This window comes from Aedes albopictus, chromosome 2 (genome assembly GCF_035046485.1).
Source record: "Aedes albopictus strain Foshan chromosome 2, AalbF5, whole genome shotgun sequence".
Classification (NCBI taxonomy): Eukaryota; Metazoa; Arthropoda; class Insecta; order Diptera; family Culicidae; genus Aedes; species Aedes albopictus.
In genome coordinates, this window is record NC_085137.1 from 125,669,687 (window position 1) to 125,685,712 (window position 16,026).

General features: G+C 38.5%; 1 protein-coding gene across 14 annotated transcripts in view; it reads right to left on the bottom strand.

Moving 5' to 3' along the window:
- Positions 1-12,843, bottom strand: part of LOC109417757 (myosin-2 heavy chain) — a 64,118-nt gene extending 51,275 nt beyond the window's left edge. For 3 of the 14 annotated variants that reach the window (XM_062850354.1, XM_062850353.1, XM_062850340.1), the window contains exons 1-2: positions 11,970-12,843; positions 9,181-9,487 (exon numbers count right to left, since the gene is read on the bottom strand). The gene's annotated coding sequence lies outside the window, so the exon portion shown is untranslated. The remainder of the gene's footprint in view (positions 1-9,180; positions 9,488-11,969) is intronic. The other 11 variants (XM_062850351.1, XM_062850350.1, XM_062850349.1 and 8 more) reach the window with 11 other exon arrangements.
- Between the last annotated feature and the right edge of the window lie 3,183 nt (positions 12,844-16,026).

Consider the following 16,026-nt stretch of genomic DNA (forward strand, 5'->3'; position numbering starts at 1 on the left):
TGCTTGACACGAATATTCGTTGCCATTCGTCGCAGTTTGGATCGCAAGCGAATGAATGAATGGCGAATGGTGAAGAATGCTGATGAGCGATCGAAGCGGCTATTATCATAAGTAGAAGAGAATTTCTGCATGTAATGCTTACATTTTTACTGTATTGTTGTTGAAATGCTAGATTAGCAAAGAAAATAATTCGAAAACATCAAAAATTCGTATGCACAATATCAATCACATCACTCACGAATCGCATTCGCTTGCGATGCGAATGTGGACGAATGAGTAATTTCCAAGTGTGGCTTCCCACCGTTCGCCGGAGTTTGCTATCGTCACTGACAAGCATACACACGAACTAAAGCGACAACCGTTCGCTGCTGACTGTCTTCGAATGTGGAAGAAGATGAAAAGTGGAAATCAGGAACCCTGCATCTGTCTGAAAAACATTGCCGAAGACACCAACATTATATCTAGCAAAGCATTTGACCTACAACCAGATGTCTTTCGCCGTAACAGGACACCATTTGCAAAACACTGTTTTCACGCGAGCGTAACGCTAAACTATACATTTCTCAGTAAAACTCACTTCGGCAATCTTGTTCACATCAATCCAAAGAAGAAATGTCTAGAACACTCTATTATTCTAAACATCATAACAGAGCTGATATACGCATTTCAGTTTGAAAATTTAAAAAAGAAAATTTCTGCGTTGGTGTCCCGTTACGAAATGTAACATGTTGTTAGGGTATGTGTTCCATCATTAATCTCCCGCTCCCACGAAAGTTAGTTCCTCGCGGTGTCCCGTTACGCTGGAATGTGTCTCTGACATAGAAAGGCACGTCATCGAAAGCATCCTCAATATTCAAGAAATTACCCAAGCAAAAACTACGTTTGAGCGAGTGCTTTCTTGAAAACGTATACAACTTTGTGTAAAAAAGTCACTGGACATCCCAAATTGGGAGGCATGTGAGTTCACATGAACAGTCATGTTAGCCAGACGAACATCACAGATGTGATAATCGACAATGCGTTTCAAGCATTTCAGAAAGAACGAGGTAATCAGATAAATCTGGAACTTATTCCTTCTTTATACAACGCACGCACCCTTTCGGGATAAAACTACAGAGTAATTTCACACCATGAAATACCCAATACCCAATACTACAAGAGTTCAAAACATGTTTGAAAAACCCAAATCCCTCTGAAGAAAACTAGGACAAAGCCCCATTTAGTCCTGGAGATTTGAAGTAAGCAGAGCTTTTTTAGTGCCCACTAAATCGATTCTATAGCTACAATCCTAGGGGCAGAAGCTAAAGATTCGTAGCTATACAAAAGACTGGTTTATCCGAAGATATTTAGAACTTGAACAGGTCCGAGTTCCATTCAGGAAAACCTCTTGCGGTCCGCACAGACCGCAGAGGACAAGCTTCTTTGAAAGCAATAGCTATGGTATACCACAATGAAGGGCGTTGTAGTAACAAAACCACAATGAAACTCTCTTGGAGTAGCAATGGAAGCGAGTTATCCATGAAATGTGGTCGCAACCAATTATTACAGGTACCCTAGTTTGTTGAGCAGGGGCGCCTAAATACGCAAAGTTCGCGAAGGAACACTCAAAAGTACAAAGAAGGTCAAATGGAGACTTCTCATCTGACACATGCCAATCAGTCAACTCATTAAGGTACACCGGGGCAAGTTGAAACGGGTGGGGCAAGATGAAACAGCGGGTTAACATGATGTTTTCTATTTATGATAAACAGTTTGAGTGCCATAACGCATAGTTTTTGATTCAAACAATCTTTTAACGAAGGATGAATTTCAAAATTTTATTGAAATCTATTTCAAAACTTCACGTTTCATCTTGCCCCACCCGTTTCAACTTGCCCCGGTGTACCTTACAAAATCTGCTCATGCAGAGTTGGGTTAGGTGTAATTCTATGTTAAGTTATCCATGAACTATACTACCTAAGTATTCCACCAAACTGAAGCATGGCAAATTAATGTTTGAGCTATTTCAGATGATATAATCATCGTAGCAATACTGCCAAATATCAGCGAAAAGATGCTAAAAACAAGAGCTTACTTGAAGGCATCCATAAGAAAAGGTTGAAACATACTGTTAACGTTATTTTAAGATATAGCATGCTCGAGGCACGACACTTCATTTATAATGAAAAAAGATACAGAAATTACCCTACAAAAATGAACTTTTTGAAGTAGAGCCACTTGGGCTACACACGCTTTTTATGCTGAAAATTGATCTGAGGTTTCGTAGCTGGTGGGGCTGGCTCACCGACACTTCCGGTCCGCTTTAGTGCTTTATGCATCATTGTGGCCAGGTGTTGCTCTAGTTTTTCCAACTGTATTGTAAAGCATGAGCGGTGATCCTTGGCATTCTTGTGTAAATTGGGGTAGGTACTCGAAATGTTGATCGATCACCGATTATTGCTGGCAGATGCAGTGGAAAGTTTGTCTTAATACGTATCAATCGTCTCTGACAAACGAGAAAAACTGACTTCACTGATTACCTGTCTCTGAGCCAAATTTGGTATAGAGTCTTCAGTCTCCAATTAATCGCTTCATGTTTGATGGAGGTTTTTAATCCAATGGGTTACATAGCCGCTATCCGAATGAAGAGAGTAATGTTCCGCGTAATGTATCACAAATCGAAAGAGGTACGGTACATTACGTGGAGCGGATATACTGAATTGGGTACCAGACCAAGTCCCTGCTGGGTGGCGCTAAATAGGTGAGCCATAGACAATAGAATCGTCAATGTCGTAGGGCATAGTATGTGACTATTGTCGAAACAACACTATATTTGGTCATTGTCCAACTAAGCGCATAACTATGTTAGGGTCAAGATTAGGATGAAATCATTGGTAAAATATAATAACACTTTTTAGTTTGTGTAGTTAGATATTCGCATGGTTAATTATGTTATGAACAATAATTTTATTGACGAATCCGATTTAAAATAATTGAATAGTTATTTTGTTAAGCCATATTATATTAAAATAATCACTATCATTATCAATGAATGCTATCCGCTTAAGATCTTCGCTACATTGAATTTTGAATTATTGGAGGCTTCACTTATCAACAAATTTACAACAAACACGCTATAACAGTATCTAGAGAATCGTGGAGGGTGAGAAATCTGAACTAGTAGCAGTATTCATATAGATTAACAATTATACTCTACTATTTCCAATCATTGCAACATTATACTAATATGTGCGGGCCGCCCATTTGCGGAGTTGTGCGGCCAATTATTCTCTTTCCATTCCAGAAACGACCGTTTTGAAGCAAGAAGTGTCCCAATGGCCAACACAAACGGGACTTGTCCGAAACACACAAGATAAGTACAACAATTTTATAATCAGGCGCCCAACTCTTTCTACGACTTTGCTAATAGATAATGCAATATGCATACTTCAATATCAATTATTTGTTTGTTTGCGCGTTTATTTATGACACTATTGAAGCATTCGTGTCGCCGCGGAATAGTTTACAATTTATATATATATATTTTTTTTTCAATTTTTCAATTCACTTTAAAGTATCTAACACTGCTTTTACAATTGTGTATGCAAACTTGTATCTTAAATATGGTCATTATTAATAGTAGTCTGATAATTCAAGTCTAGTGATTTTTTTCCCAAGGAATAGAAAGAGTTGGTGCCATAATCAATACAATACTTGAAACTGGAAACTCCTTATTTCCCCCTATGGGTTATAAGGAGGGGCGGGACATTCGAGCCTACTCATCAGTGGAAAGGACTTGATATGCTAATCGGTTTAGCATAGGGCAGATACAAGTCTACTGGTAGACGTATCGCCCAGCGAAACAACGCAGATTGGCCACGGCCCGGGGGTGCGTTGATTATAACAGATTATATAACAGATTATAAATTGATCTGAGGTTTCGTAGCCGTAGCCACTACCCTAGGCAGGATTACACTCTTCACAATCACAGCACAAAAAGGAAACATCAACGACAAACCAAATCGGTGTCAATTGAAAAACGCATTAAGCGAGCCCATTTTGATAGTAATGTAAGCTAATTAACAACATTTGAATAATCCCGTCCTTATTTAGCTTCAAATTTGAGAATTAAGAAAGGCCAATGATTATCTCGGAGAAACGCAATGTCCACTGCACTATTGCTCCGGTTAGCGCAGTAAGGGCGTAATACTATGGAGGACGCCTTCATTCTCCACAGGCTCCGTTTGTGGTTTGGTTTTTATTAGACCCCCCAACCATTCATTCCTAGGCACGGTAAGCGTAAAGCCGCATAACACCATGAATTAGGGGTCACCTGTTTTGTGGACTCTTACCACTGGATCAGGCGATCCGTAGTGTTATTCTTAGCCAAGTGAGACAACCGCTACCGACACTACACAGCTATCTAGGCTGATTGGGAAAAGAAGATTATATCTTTTTCTTCTTTTATGGCTCTACGTCCCCACTGGTACTTGGCCTGCCTCACTTCAACTTAGTGTTCTTTGAGCACTTCCACAGTTATTAACCCTCGAGCAGTCTCGTCTTTGACTACCTGCAGTGATGCCGCGCTTACGTAGTGTACTAATACTACATGCGTGCATTTTTCATGGTGCGTGTACTCAGTACACGACGCGACCGCTCCACAGTGTTTTATTCCGCCGATTTCGCGATCAAAATTGAATATCTTCAAAACTAATGATTTTAGGTACATGTTGTCTTTGGAGAAGTTTTTTGATGAAAAAGGGCGCATATTTTGCCAAAATCATTTTGATGATTAATCCACTTAAAAGTGAGTTAGAAAATTTATTTTTTCTAAACTCACTTTTAGAGCCAAGGTGTCTTCGGCAAAGTTGTAGAGAATCAAAATACAAAAAGCTTTGCCAAAGACACCAATGTCCTATGTCTTCAAAATTTTGAGATACAAAGAATTTAGTATAAAAAAACCTTAAAACCTGTTTTTTCAGTATAACTCTTGACTGGTATTTTATTAATTTTTCAAACCTTCTACAAAGTTATCACAAATGACAAAATACATGTTTTTGTAGAAGGAATCAAGGTTCTATCTCTTATAGGAAAAAAGTTATTATAGATTTTCTCCTTATTTTAGGTCAACTTCAACCTTAAAAATCTCCATTCTACGCAAAATTACGCAGCTGAAATTTTGACAGCTGATTCTTCTATGTTTTTACTATCACGTAACGGTTATAACTTTTGTACACTTCAGGAAACACAGCCTTTTTTAACTAAACAAATGTCTGATATTTTTCATTTTTCAGCTTAAAACTTTTTCCATTTCCCTCAACCTTTGTCAAATAATAGTCAATGATATTCTATACTCAACTCAATACGTTGCAACGCGTTGATCCGCACTTTCAGAATGCGCCATACACTCTGGTGAACAATTTTGATTTTCCCCGATGTGTACAGGGTGCGGCAGGAAAAAATGCGAAAAGTTCAAGGCACTATTACACGCTAAATATAGGATATATATGTGTATTTTTTCATGACAGTGTATCAGTCAATGTCTATATTCTAGAACTAAAAAATAAAAATGAACATATTTGATGTTTAACATGTGATAATGTAGGCCTAATAAGCGAATATCAATAAACTGCGCGCCCAATGGTCATTAAACAAAATGGCTATAACAGTAACAAAATTAGCTCAAATTCGATGAACAACCAGACCACACTGATCCAGATCCATGTAGTTTCACATACCAGATGAAATAAGTACATATATTTGATGATATTGTAGAGAAAATCAAAAAATTTGTTTTATCAGATGCGAAATTTAGCGACCTGTGCGATTTTTTGCGGTTTGAAAATTCTGGTTGTCTTCATCTTCAGGCGCCGTCCTGTAAAGGTTAGTGACCAAAATGGGAAATTTTTTCATTAACTTTTCAGAAAACTAGCCTATTATAGATCATGGAACGTTGAAACATAGATTGGTTAATGTCAAATGGACGAAAATGAGGTTTGAAGTTGAAAAACACTTACGCGTTTTTTGTTTAATGGTTTCATAGAGAAACGTTTCCCTATGAAAACAAACACGTTCTCCCAGTGAGCCAAAAAGAGAAAGGTGATTTAACGTCAGATACCTTTATGTGATAATATACTGACTGAAAAGGTCTAGGTGTGAGATACAATCGCGAGTGTCTTTTTTATTTTTCATTTGTCATACAATAGGACTGGTAGGACAGGTGCAGGAGATGTGCCTGTTTTTATCTTGCATATGAATGGTTAATCAATAATATTGTAGTGGTTTTGCCGCTCATTGATGTTGCATGCACAGATTTGATGAAAATCACAGTGGGAGAAGAAAAAACAAGGTTCTTTAGTTGAAAAAATGAAAAATATCAGACATTTGTTTAGTTAAAAAAGGCTGTGCTTCCTGAAGTGTACAAAAGTTATAACCGTTACGTGATAGTAAAAACATAGAAGAATCAGCTGTCAAAATTTTAGCTGCGTAATTTTGCGTAGAATGGAGATTTTTAAGGTTAAAGTTGACCTAAAATAAGGAGAAAATCTGTAATAACTTTTTTCCTATAAGAGATAGAATCTTGATTCCTTCTACAAAAACATGTATTTTGTCATTTGTGATAACTTTGTAGAAGGTTTGAAAATTTAATAAAATACCAGTCAAGAGTTATACTGAAAAAACAGGTTTTAAGGGGTTTTTATACTAAATTCTTTGTATCTCAAAATTTTGAAGACATAAGTCATTGATGTCTTTGGCAAAGTTTTTTGTATTTTGATTTTCTACAACTTTGCCGAAGACACCTTGGCTCTAAAAGTGAGTTTAGAAAAAATAAATTTTCTAACTCACTTTTAAGTGGATTAATCATCAAACTGATTTTGGCAAAATATGCGCCCTTTTTCATCAAAAAACTTCTCCGAAGACAACATGTACCTAAAATCATTAGTTTTGAAGATATTCAATTTTGATCGCGAAATCGGCGAAATAAAACACTGTGCGCTCCCGGGTTAATTGAAGGGCTTTCTTTGCCTGCCATTGCATGAATTTGTGTATTGTGAGGCAAGTCCAACGAGACACTATGCCCAGGGAGTCGAGAAAAGTTTCCCGACTGAAACGGGAATCGAACCCGCTGTCTCCGGATTGGCGATCCATAGCCTTAACCACAAGGCTAACAGGAGACCCAAGTAAAGATTATATAATAAGTGTAATTAAACTGATCCAAAATATGTACATTAGTATGGGACACGCTTGTATGGAAAAAATAAATCCTCGCTCCAGTCGACTTTTTCGATCCCATTTAGGTCCCATATGAACTGTACAAAATTTCAGCGCAATCGATGAAACTATAATTTAGCGCAAGCGGTTCAAAGTTTGCATAGGATTTACTATAGGAAAAGTTACACTTTCAAACAAAAAATCCCAGAGGTCGTCCTTTGTCTACTTTATTCAAATCGATCAACGCTTCTTGTAGAAAACTCGCTTATGAAACTTTCCTTCGAAGACCGCAAAACGATTGGATGCTTGTGAAAAAAAGTTATCGATTTATTACCGATTAGTGATCCAACGAACGGCTTTTTGTTTTGTTTTATTAGCAGCACTGAAGTTGCTGCCTTGGCTGCTGCTGTTTCTGGGGGTGGTAATGCCTCCCGCCACACCCCATGCAACAACGGCAGCAGCAGGGCTGCTGATAAAACAAAACAAAAAGCCTTTCGTTGGATCACTAATCGGTAATAAATCAATAACTTTTTCGACAAGCATCCAATCGTTTTGCGGTCTTCGAAGGAAAGTTTCATGAATGATTTTTCTATAAAAATCGTTAATCGATTTGAATTAAGGAGACAAAGAGCGACCTCTAGGATCTTTTATCTGAAAGTGTAACTTTTCCCATAGTAAATCCTATGAAAACTTTGAACCTCTTGCGCTAAATTATAATTTTACCAATTGCGCTGAAATTTTGCATAGTTCATATGGGACCTAAATGGAATCAAAAAAGTCGACTGGAGCGAGAATTTGATGTTTGTCCCATACTAATGTACATGCCCGGGCCAAGATTAGTATACACAACAGTGACACACAGTGGTCCAGATTTGAAAATACCTGGCAAAAATTGCCAAATCATAGTAGTCTGCTAGTTTTAGCCTAAATGAATATATTGGAACATGATTTAGCGCTCTATTACATGTTAATGCCATTTTCATTATTTGTTGATTTCTTCGAATAAAATCCGAACAAAATGGATGTTTTCCATACAGTTTGACTATACACATATAATCATGGCGCTATTGTTTTGGCAGCTCTTGGCAGTTGCATTTTTCCTTAACCGATTCTACATACATAAACGTGCATTTGAACGGAATATCCTCGCGTGGAATAGCGTGGAGCGTTTTGTAAGACACTTTGAACTCGAAGTGTAAGAATTTCTCCTACTAATGACATGTAATGTCAATTTTGAAGCCAAAAGTATTATTTTGAATTCTTGCTTCATTGGAGATGTCTGATTTTACATCAGCAGCTATTCAGTGCTGTAACAAGATACAAAATCAATACGTCCAAATATTTTGAAGGCCAGTCAGTGCTCTTGGTATTATAGATGAATGCTCAATATACTGTATCTCATTAAAGACATGTTCAAAAATTGAGTTTCTGCCAGCTTTTTTTAAAAATTGGACCTCTGTGTGACATAGCGAACTTGCAGTTAAAAAGCATTGCAGTTAAAGCGTTAGCACCGAGCGAACGTGTACTGTATTTGTAAATAATGTTCGCGATTTTCATGTGCGATGTACGCATATTCAAAACGTTTGAATAGCTTTGCCTAAATAAGTTGTGTAGTAAAAATTCAAGCATAACATTTTGTATTATACTCGTTGAAAAACTCGACTGTAACAACACTCGTCATAATTATGCAGCTCGGAAAACCTCGTTGGATAAACGTGCTGTAGAAGATTTCATTTTGCAGCTCTTTGCATAAACCTAGCCATTATTTCATACTTTAAATGTTTCCCACCTAGACAACACAAATTCTTAATTTCATAAAGATTTGAGCACTAACCATGTGTTTTTTGAAAAATTTATTGTTACCGTAATCACAATATCAATGATTTCGAAATTCTAAGAAATTGAATAAATATGTGTAACTCAAGGTATTACTACTTATATTCCATTAAATACTGGGATTTTCTCTTGTCATACATGCATCGTACTTACATTAATTAAAATAACTGCTATCGTTGCAAATACTCCTCTCAATAATTCATTCTCAGACTGCTATTTTCCGTTGTCTTCCCCAATCATACAATTATTCACAGCTCAGGTTTTGTTTATTCGTTTCCGGTACACTTCTGGTTACATTTTCCACATGTACGCGTACATGCCATGTGGCACATAATTCATAACTTCCCAAACGATCACCACTCACTAAATATGTTGTTCACGCGCACTAGCTGGCTGGCTACAGCATCGATTCTTCCTCTTCATTTCACTTTCACGCCATCAACAATACAGCAGCTTCTAGCTTTTCCAAAAACAACTAAAACATTTATTTCCACTGATCGTATTGCTCTGTCTTCTTCCTTCGGGCCAACCAAGACCTGCTAGGAGCAAACGCAGCTCGCTCGTAGCGGTATGAACAACGACGACCGCGAAAATCGCAATATCTGCTACATTTTATGAATTAGACTGGTCGAAGTGCGGGTATTTGCATGTAGGAAACATTCCAGTGAAAGAGGTTAATTGGGGAAATTGAGGCTTCTAAGTAATTGATGTGCGATTGGTACCTACGATGTGTTTTTGTCCAAAACATCATCATACACGGAGAAATCAAACTACCTAATTTTTGGGTCGATTTTACTCAAAGCTGAGTATATCGAATAAACTAGTTACCCAAAATTAGGTTGTTTTCCCTCTTTCTCTCACCGATGTTGTCAAAAACAAACAGAGATGCATCTACCCAACGGGGGTCCTTGAGCCCAATAAGCCAATTTTGGGTAAATACAGGTTTACTCAAATTTGGGTTGAATGAGGGGGGGTCTTAGGTTGAAATTACCTACTCTTAAGTAAATGTTTTTGCTGGAGGTGAAGGCAATTTACCTAGTGTGAGTTTAATCGATTTACTCAAATTTGGCTTATTGGGCCGAACTATGGGATTGCGTCAAAAGAACTCAATTTTGGGTAGTTTGGCGGTTCCGTGTAGGTTTTGGACAAGCATGTAAGAATCCAAACATGGTAGTTGCAATGGTTGATGCTGATGAAATCGTGAAGAAATTCTAGGAGGAAATCCTACAGGAATTTCTGTAGAAACCTCTAGCCCTTTATAAGGCAGTGGCAACTATATTGCCACCTCATAACAATATTTTTTTTCTGCTCACTTAGAAAATCTTCTCAACTTCTGTTTTAACTATTGGACACATTTGGCCTTTGTTATCACTCATTATTTTTTTGAGCCATAACAAACATGAATTGGCTATTTTAGAACAAAAAGTCTTTGACAAAACTGCCATTTTTGAGCCAATGAAGGTTTTTAAGCTCGAACTTTGGTTGTGGCAAACAAATCAAAAATCTATTGATGGCAAATAGAAGATCTATGTTCCTTTTACTCATGGACAAAATTTCAACTTGTTTGCTTCACTACTTTTTGAAAAATTGAACTAAACTAAATGGTCATGTACTAAAATGACAATATCTTTCAAAATAATCATCCAATCGTGTCGCAATCCAAACATGTAACTCATAAATGTTAGAGCAATTACCTGTCAAAAAACCAGCATGATTGATTAACGCATTACGAAGCTACAGAATTTTAAACTTTCTTGCCGAAAAAACTGAAATTTAGACCATTTTTTTCATACAAAATCGATCGGTGATTTTTTTGAAAATAAAATCGTTTTTGTTCATCACACCACATGTGCTTCATATTCCAATGTAGTACGAGTTCGTTCCGTGCCTGGTTTTCTCGGCCTTATAAAGGGCTAGAGGAATCCCTATTCCAATATGTGAATAAATACCTAGACGAGTTCCGGAAATAATTCATTTAAGAATCATTGTAGGAATTCCAATTAAAATTTCTGAAGAAATCCCTTAGAAACATACAAAAGTTCTGGGGGAATATTTGGAGTAATTCCTGGAGGAATCCCAGCAGAAATAGCTTGGCAAATTGTGGACGAATAACAAGGAAATTCCCAGATAGAAATGCTAAAAGAATTTCTGGAGGAATTCCGGAAAAAAATCACAAGACAAATTCCTTAAGCAAAAGCAATTCCTGCAGGAATACCACAAGGAAATCCTGGATGAATCCCAGGAGGATCCCCGATAAATCCATAGACAAAGCATTGTAAGGAAATCCTTGACATCTTGACATCCATATTAGGGGTATTCACTTAACAGCGTAAACTGCTTATTCAAAATTATTCTGATTAAACGTCGCGATCACCAAGGTAATCTTTGATTATTTCATTCGCAATTTCATGAAACATTTCAAATAAACAGAAAATCATGACTTACGCAGCCGTTTAAACTGTTTAGTGAATACCCTTATTTTTTTTAAAGAAATTTCTAGCAGATTCCCGGATAAATTTCTGGTTTAGTCATCTCAGGACACCCCCCACCCCCTAACAAATTTCATATAAAGATTTTGTGGAGTGGAGTGTAGACTTTGACTCAGTGGAGTGGATAACTGAGGAAGATTACAAATGGTAGTTGAAATACGCGTATCTGTCAAAGGATAAAAAATAGGGCGGAATTAAAAGGTACGAAACTGATTAAACTCATTCGAAAAATGAATCCGATGCTGTATTCATTAGGCCAGTCTAACTACAAGCCATTCGCCCGAATTGCGTAACAATAATATAGAGTAGGAGAGCACTACATATATTCTTCTGACACTGGCCGGCGGCGGGAGCTACTCGTGTATAGAGGATGCTATGCTTCGATTTAAAAATAACTCCCCATTCAAAGGCAAAAAAAAAAACGTTGCGAAAAAGAAGGAATTTTTTTCCTACCGATTTTTACGACCGTTTTCTCTATAGTGCAGAACACTTTGATCTTCACGAATTCTTCGATTGGTTTGCTCTCGGCTACATCATACCTATATCTCGCACAGTTGGGCACTTGTGTTGCTGCACTACACGTTTTCTGACCGTGAAATACCTCGTCACTCGTCACGGAAGATTATATTCAAAACTCTGAGATTGAACGTTTTCTTCCTGGTGGTATCTATCGGCATGGCACGGATTATGATCCCATTTTTTGCTCAATTATGGCAAATAGTGATGTCTCACCTCGCATTGCTTTGTGGGCAACGACGAAAATTTTCGCACCGTGAATCACACTCTAGGGTACTCTTTCTCTTGTCAGCTTCGGCTATTTTTGCTGCTCCGGTTGCCAATGCTGAAATTATATATCGCCTTGTGGGAATTTTTCTAGACCTTTTTTTACGTTTTCCGGACACTTAAGACACTACTTCGATTTCGATTTTCACTTCAACTTTCAATCTAAGGGCAGATCCATCCACTCGTGCTGAATACATACATTCATTAACTTTTTCGATTAATTTCACTCGTATTAATGGCGAGGATGACCCCAAGAACTCAAAAAATTGATCGTAATTGTTCCCCGAAGGAAAATTTCTTCGATTTCGCAGTGCACAGGCAGATCACACTTTTCACCAATTTTCACAGTGGCGGTGCTCCTTCCTTTCCGTTTTATCTCTGTTTGGCGCGTGGTTTTCCCCGTTTGGTGTGCTAGAGTGAGTGAGATGGCAGACACAGTGGCCCCCTGGGGTTCCCCGTACCGACGACGACGGCCAATCGTGCGCACGCGGTTAAATGCGATCCTAATCCGGCACCGTACGAAACTCGACTAAAATTAAGCGATCAACTGGCAAGTGGGAGATGCCAACCAGCGCTGACAGATTACCACCTCACGCACGAGCATGGGAAATTTGGTAGATCGTGAAAATTCGTGAGAAAACGAGGGGAGTTTCTAGTCGGTGGAAAAGTTCACTGTGGGCTGATACCGGCTCGATCATCTCAGATTAGGATTCTTAATTTAGGAATATTTGAACAGCTCAACTCGGATATTATTTTTAATTGAATATTATGAGGAAATAATATAACCTAGGACAGCCCTGGAATCCTCCGGCAATTCTATTAGAAGTAAAGGAACCTTAGTTGATAATGGAATTACCTATGCTCATTTTTTACGGGGATGAACCAGCCTCGGGCTGAAAATCTCCATATTAAAGAGCCAATAATAATAATATGCTCATTTTTGTATCCAGAAACTCTGTTGTAACACCTTCAGTGTAGTGTGGAGTATCAGTGAAGCTCAGTTTGTTAAAACTGAGAAGACTGTCTTCTGAATTTCTTAGAATTACTTCACTGAAGTAATTTCTGTCTTAACTCCGGGATCAATTTTCGGTAAAAAATTTGGATAGAATTTGAATTTAGGATAGAGTAATGGCTGCAAAACGGTGAGTCGATAAGGAGAGCGTCTAACATAGCTCTGCTCTGGTCCTTACAAGTTCCTACCTCATGCTTCCACGGGTCAAGCGATGCTGGTAGTGCAGCCTGGGCACTGTTGTCCTTCTGACTTCAGTTAGATTGAGGAGGTACCACCTGAGCGTCTGATCACCAAGACTGGAAACTCGGAATATGGAATAGCAAGTCACTTGATCTTTGTTGGACTGGACAGAAAGTGTGGAAAAGCGGACATCGAGCGGCTACCTTCTACCATAGCTGTGGCACCATCAATGAACTGGGAACAGGTTTATAGTGTTGGACAAGATGCGACAACGTGTGATCGAGTGGTAGCCGATCAACGCAAGGATGTGCATGTTAAGAGTTAAGGGCCGTTTCTTCAACTACAGCATCATCAACGTCCACTGCCCACACGAAGGGAGACCTGATGACGAGAAAGAAGCGTTCTACGTGCAGTTAGAGCAAACATATTGTCCGTGCAGTTGAATCCCGGCATTTTTGACTAGCGAAGTTGGATGTTTCTCAAAATCCGTGCGTCGGACCTAACTTCGGAAGTGGTGCGCCGTATACGGAGAAAAATGGATATACTTATTAGCATACCATTTAATAAAAAAAAATATTTCTCGTGATATATACTGTGTTATGCATAAAAAGTACGCATGAAATGAATTTATATTATGCATTTCTATGAATATCTGGAATTTATTGTTTCCTTGAATATTGAGACCCAAATGTTACTCTTGGGACTTGAAAACAGTCAAAAATCCCCCGCGTTAATTTTCGCGTATCCGCGAGTTCATCGAGAGAAACAAAACTTCGAATATTCTCTGCAGAATCTATATGATATAAGGCAAATTCCGACCGTGATCGATCAGGTGTTCAGTAAGTACATGCATACATTACTAAAAGGGCATTAGCATTGAAAATTATTATCTTTCTGCAACAGAGTTTGCCACCAACGGAAGCTGTATCCTGTATCCGGTTGCAGTTCCAGTTCCTACACCATCCAGGGATGGGAACACTCACTTGCAACGCAATACAATCACTTGCTATTTTCTCAGCTCAGAAGCGTGCAATCAAGAAGCGATGTATGGGCGACTTTTACCTTGTGGTTTTGTCTAAAACTTTGCCGAATAGAGTAGGGGTCGCAGACGAATCTCAAGGGCGTGACAGAGCTGTGAAAGCGACTCTCCACGAGGTGAGTGTAATTTACATTCACCTCGTGGAGAGTTGCTTTGGCAGCTCCCTCACGACTTCGATGTGCGTGTGCGACCCCTACTCTATTCGGCAAAGTTTAAGGCGAAATCACAAAGTAAAAGTCGTCCATACTTTGTTTCTTGATTGCACGCTTCTGAGTTGAGAAAACTGCAAGTGAATGTAACTCTTTCTAAGTGAGCGTTCCCATCCTTGACACCATCTTCCAAAAGACACAGGCACGACGATTGGAGAACCCTCGGGAGAACCTTAAAGCGGAGTTTCCTCTTCCTGTGTATCCCGACGATGAGTTCTAGATACCGGGCGACATGCCGGGCCCGTTTGCCATCGGTTATTTTTAAGTTTATGTGTAGTGCAGAGTGTATAGTTTTGTTAAGTTTACTTCAAATTAATTAATTTAAATAGGCAAATAAAATGATATCCTTCTGTTTTACTCATTCAATTTTGAACTATGTTTCTCTCTTGTTGTGATAATCAGAAAAAAAAACAAAAACTAAATCAAATATGCATTAGCAAATATAATCGATGTATGCATTCCAATGCATAAACGCCTAAAAGCATTGACTGAATACAGCCTGGATTCGCTGGTTGGGTCACGACTGCGCCCTGATTAGCGAACCGTGTTCGTTCGTTGGGGCAACTGACAAATGATCAGAATGCTTAAGACACCCGCAAGAGACAAGAAATATGTCACGAAACACTCACATACTTCCACAAACGTTCTGTATATAGGAGCTGCGATGCGACGGCGGTTAGACGTCAAACTCGTTTTGACATCGATTTTGACATTGACAGTGCTTTTTAGTTGGGTTTTGCCCCAACTAGTGAACATTCAACCATCGAGACAGCCCATGTAACGAGCCTCCAACGAACGAATCGGCACTGTAAACCCAAAAATATGCATTCCAAAGGGTGGGCAGATCGAATATGGTTTTAGTAAAGAATTTATGCATTTTAGCATTTTCCAATCTCTCCGTGATAGCAGACCAGGTTTATTATACAGCGCACCACTTCCGAAGTTAGGTCCGACGCATGGATTTGGAGAAAAATCCAACTTCGCTAGTCGAAAACTCCGATTTTCAACCAAATTGAGAATACGATGGTGGCTCGCCGCGTGACGTGAAAATCGTTGTCGGCGACATGAACGCGCAGGTAAGAAACTTTGTAACGAGTCACTATTTAGTGACTTGGTCACTATTTTCGGGTCAGTCACTAAAAAGTCACTATTTTTAAAATGTTTCAACTGAAGTCACTTTTTCTGCTGAAAAGTCACTATTTTTTAACTATTTTTAATGTTTCGTGGCAAATGATCTATACAGCGAAAAAATAAGATTTGGAGTTATAAATAGTGCAAATCAAGCAT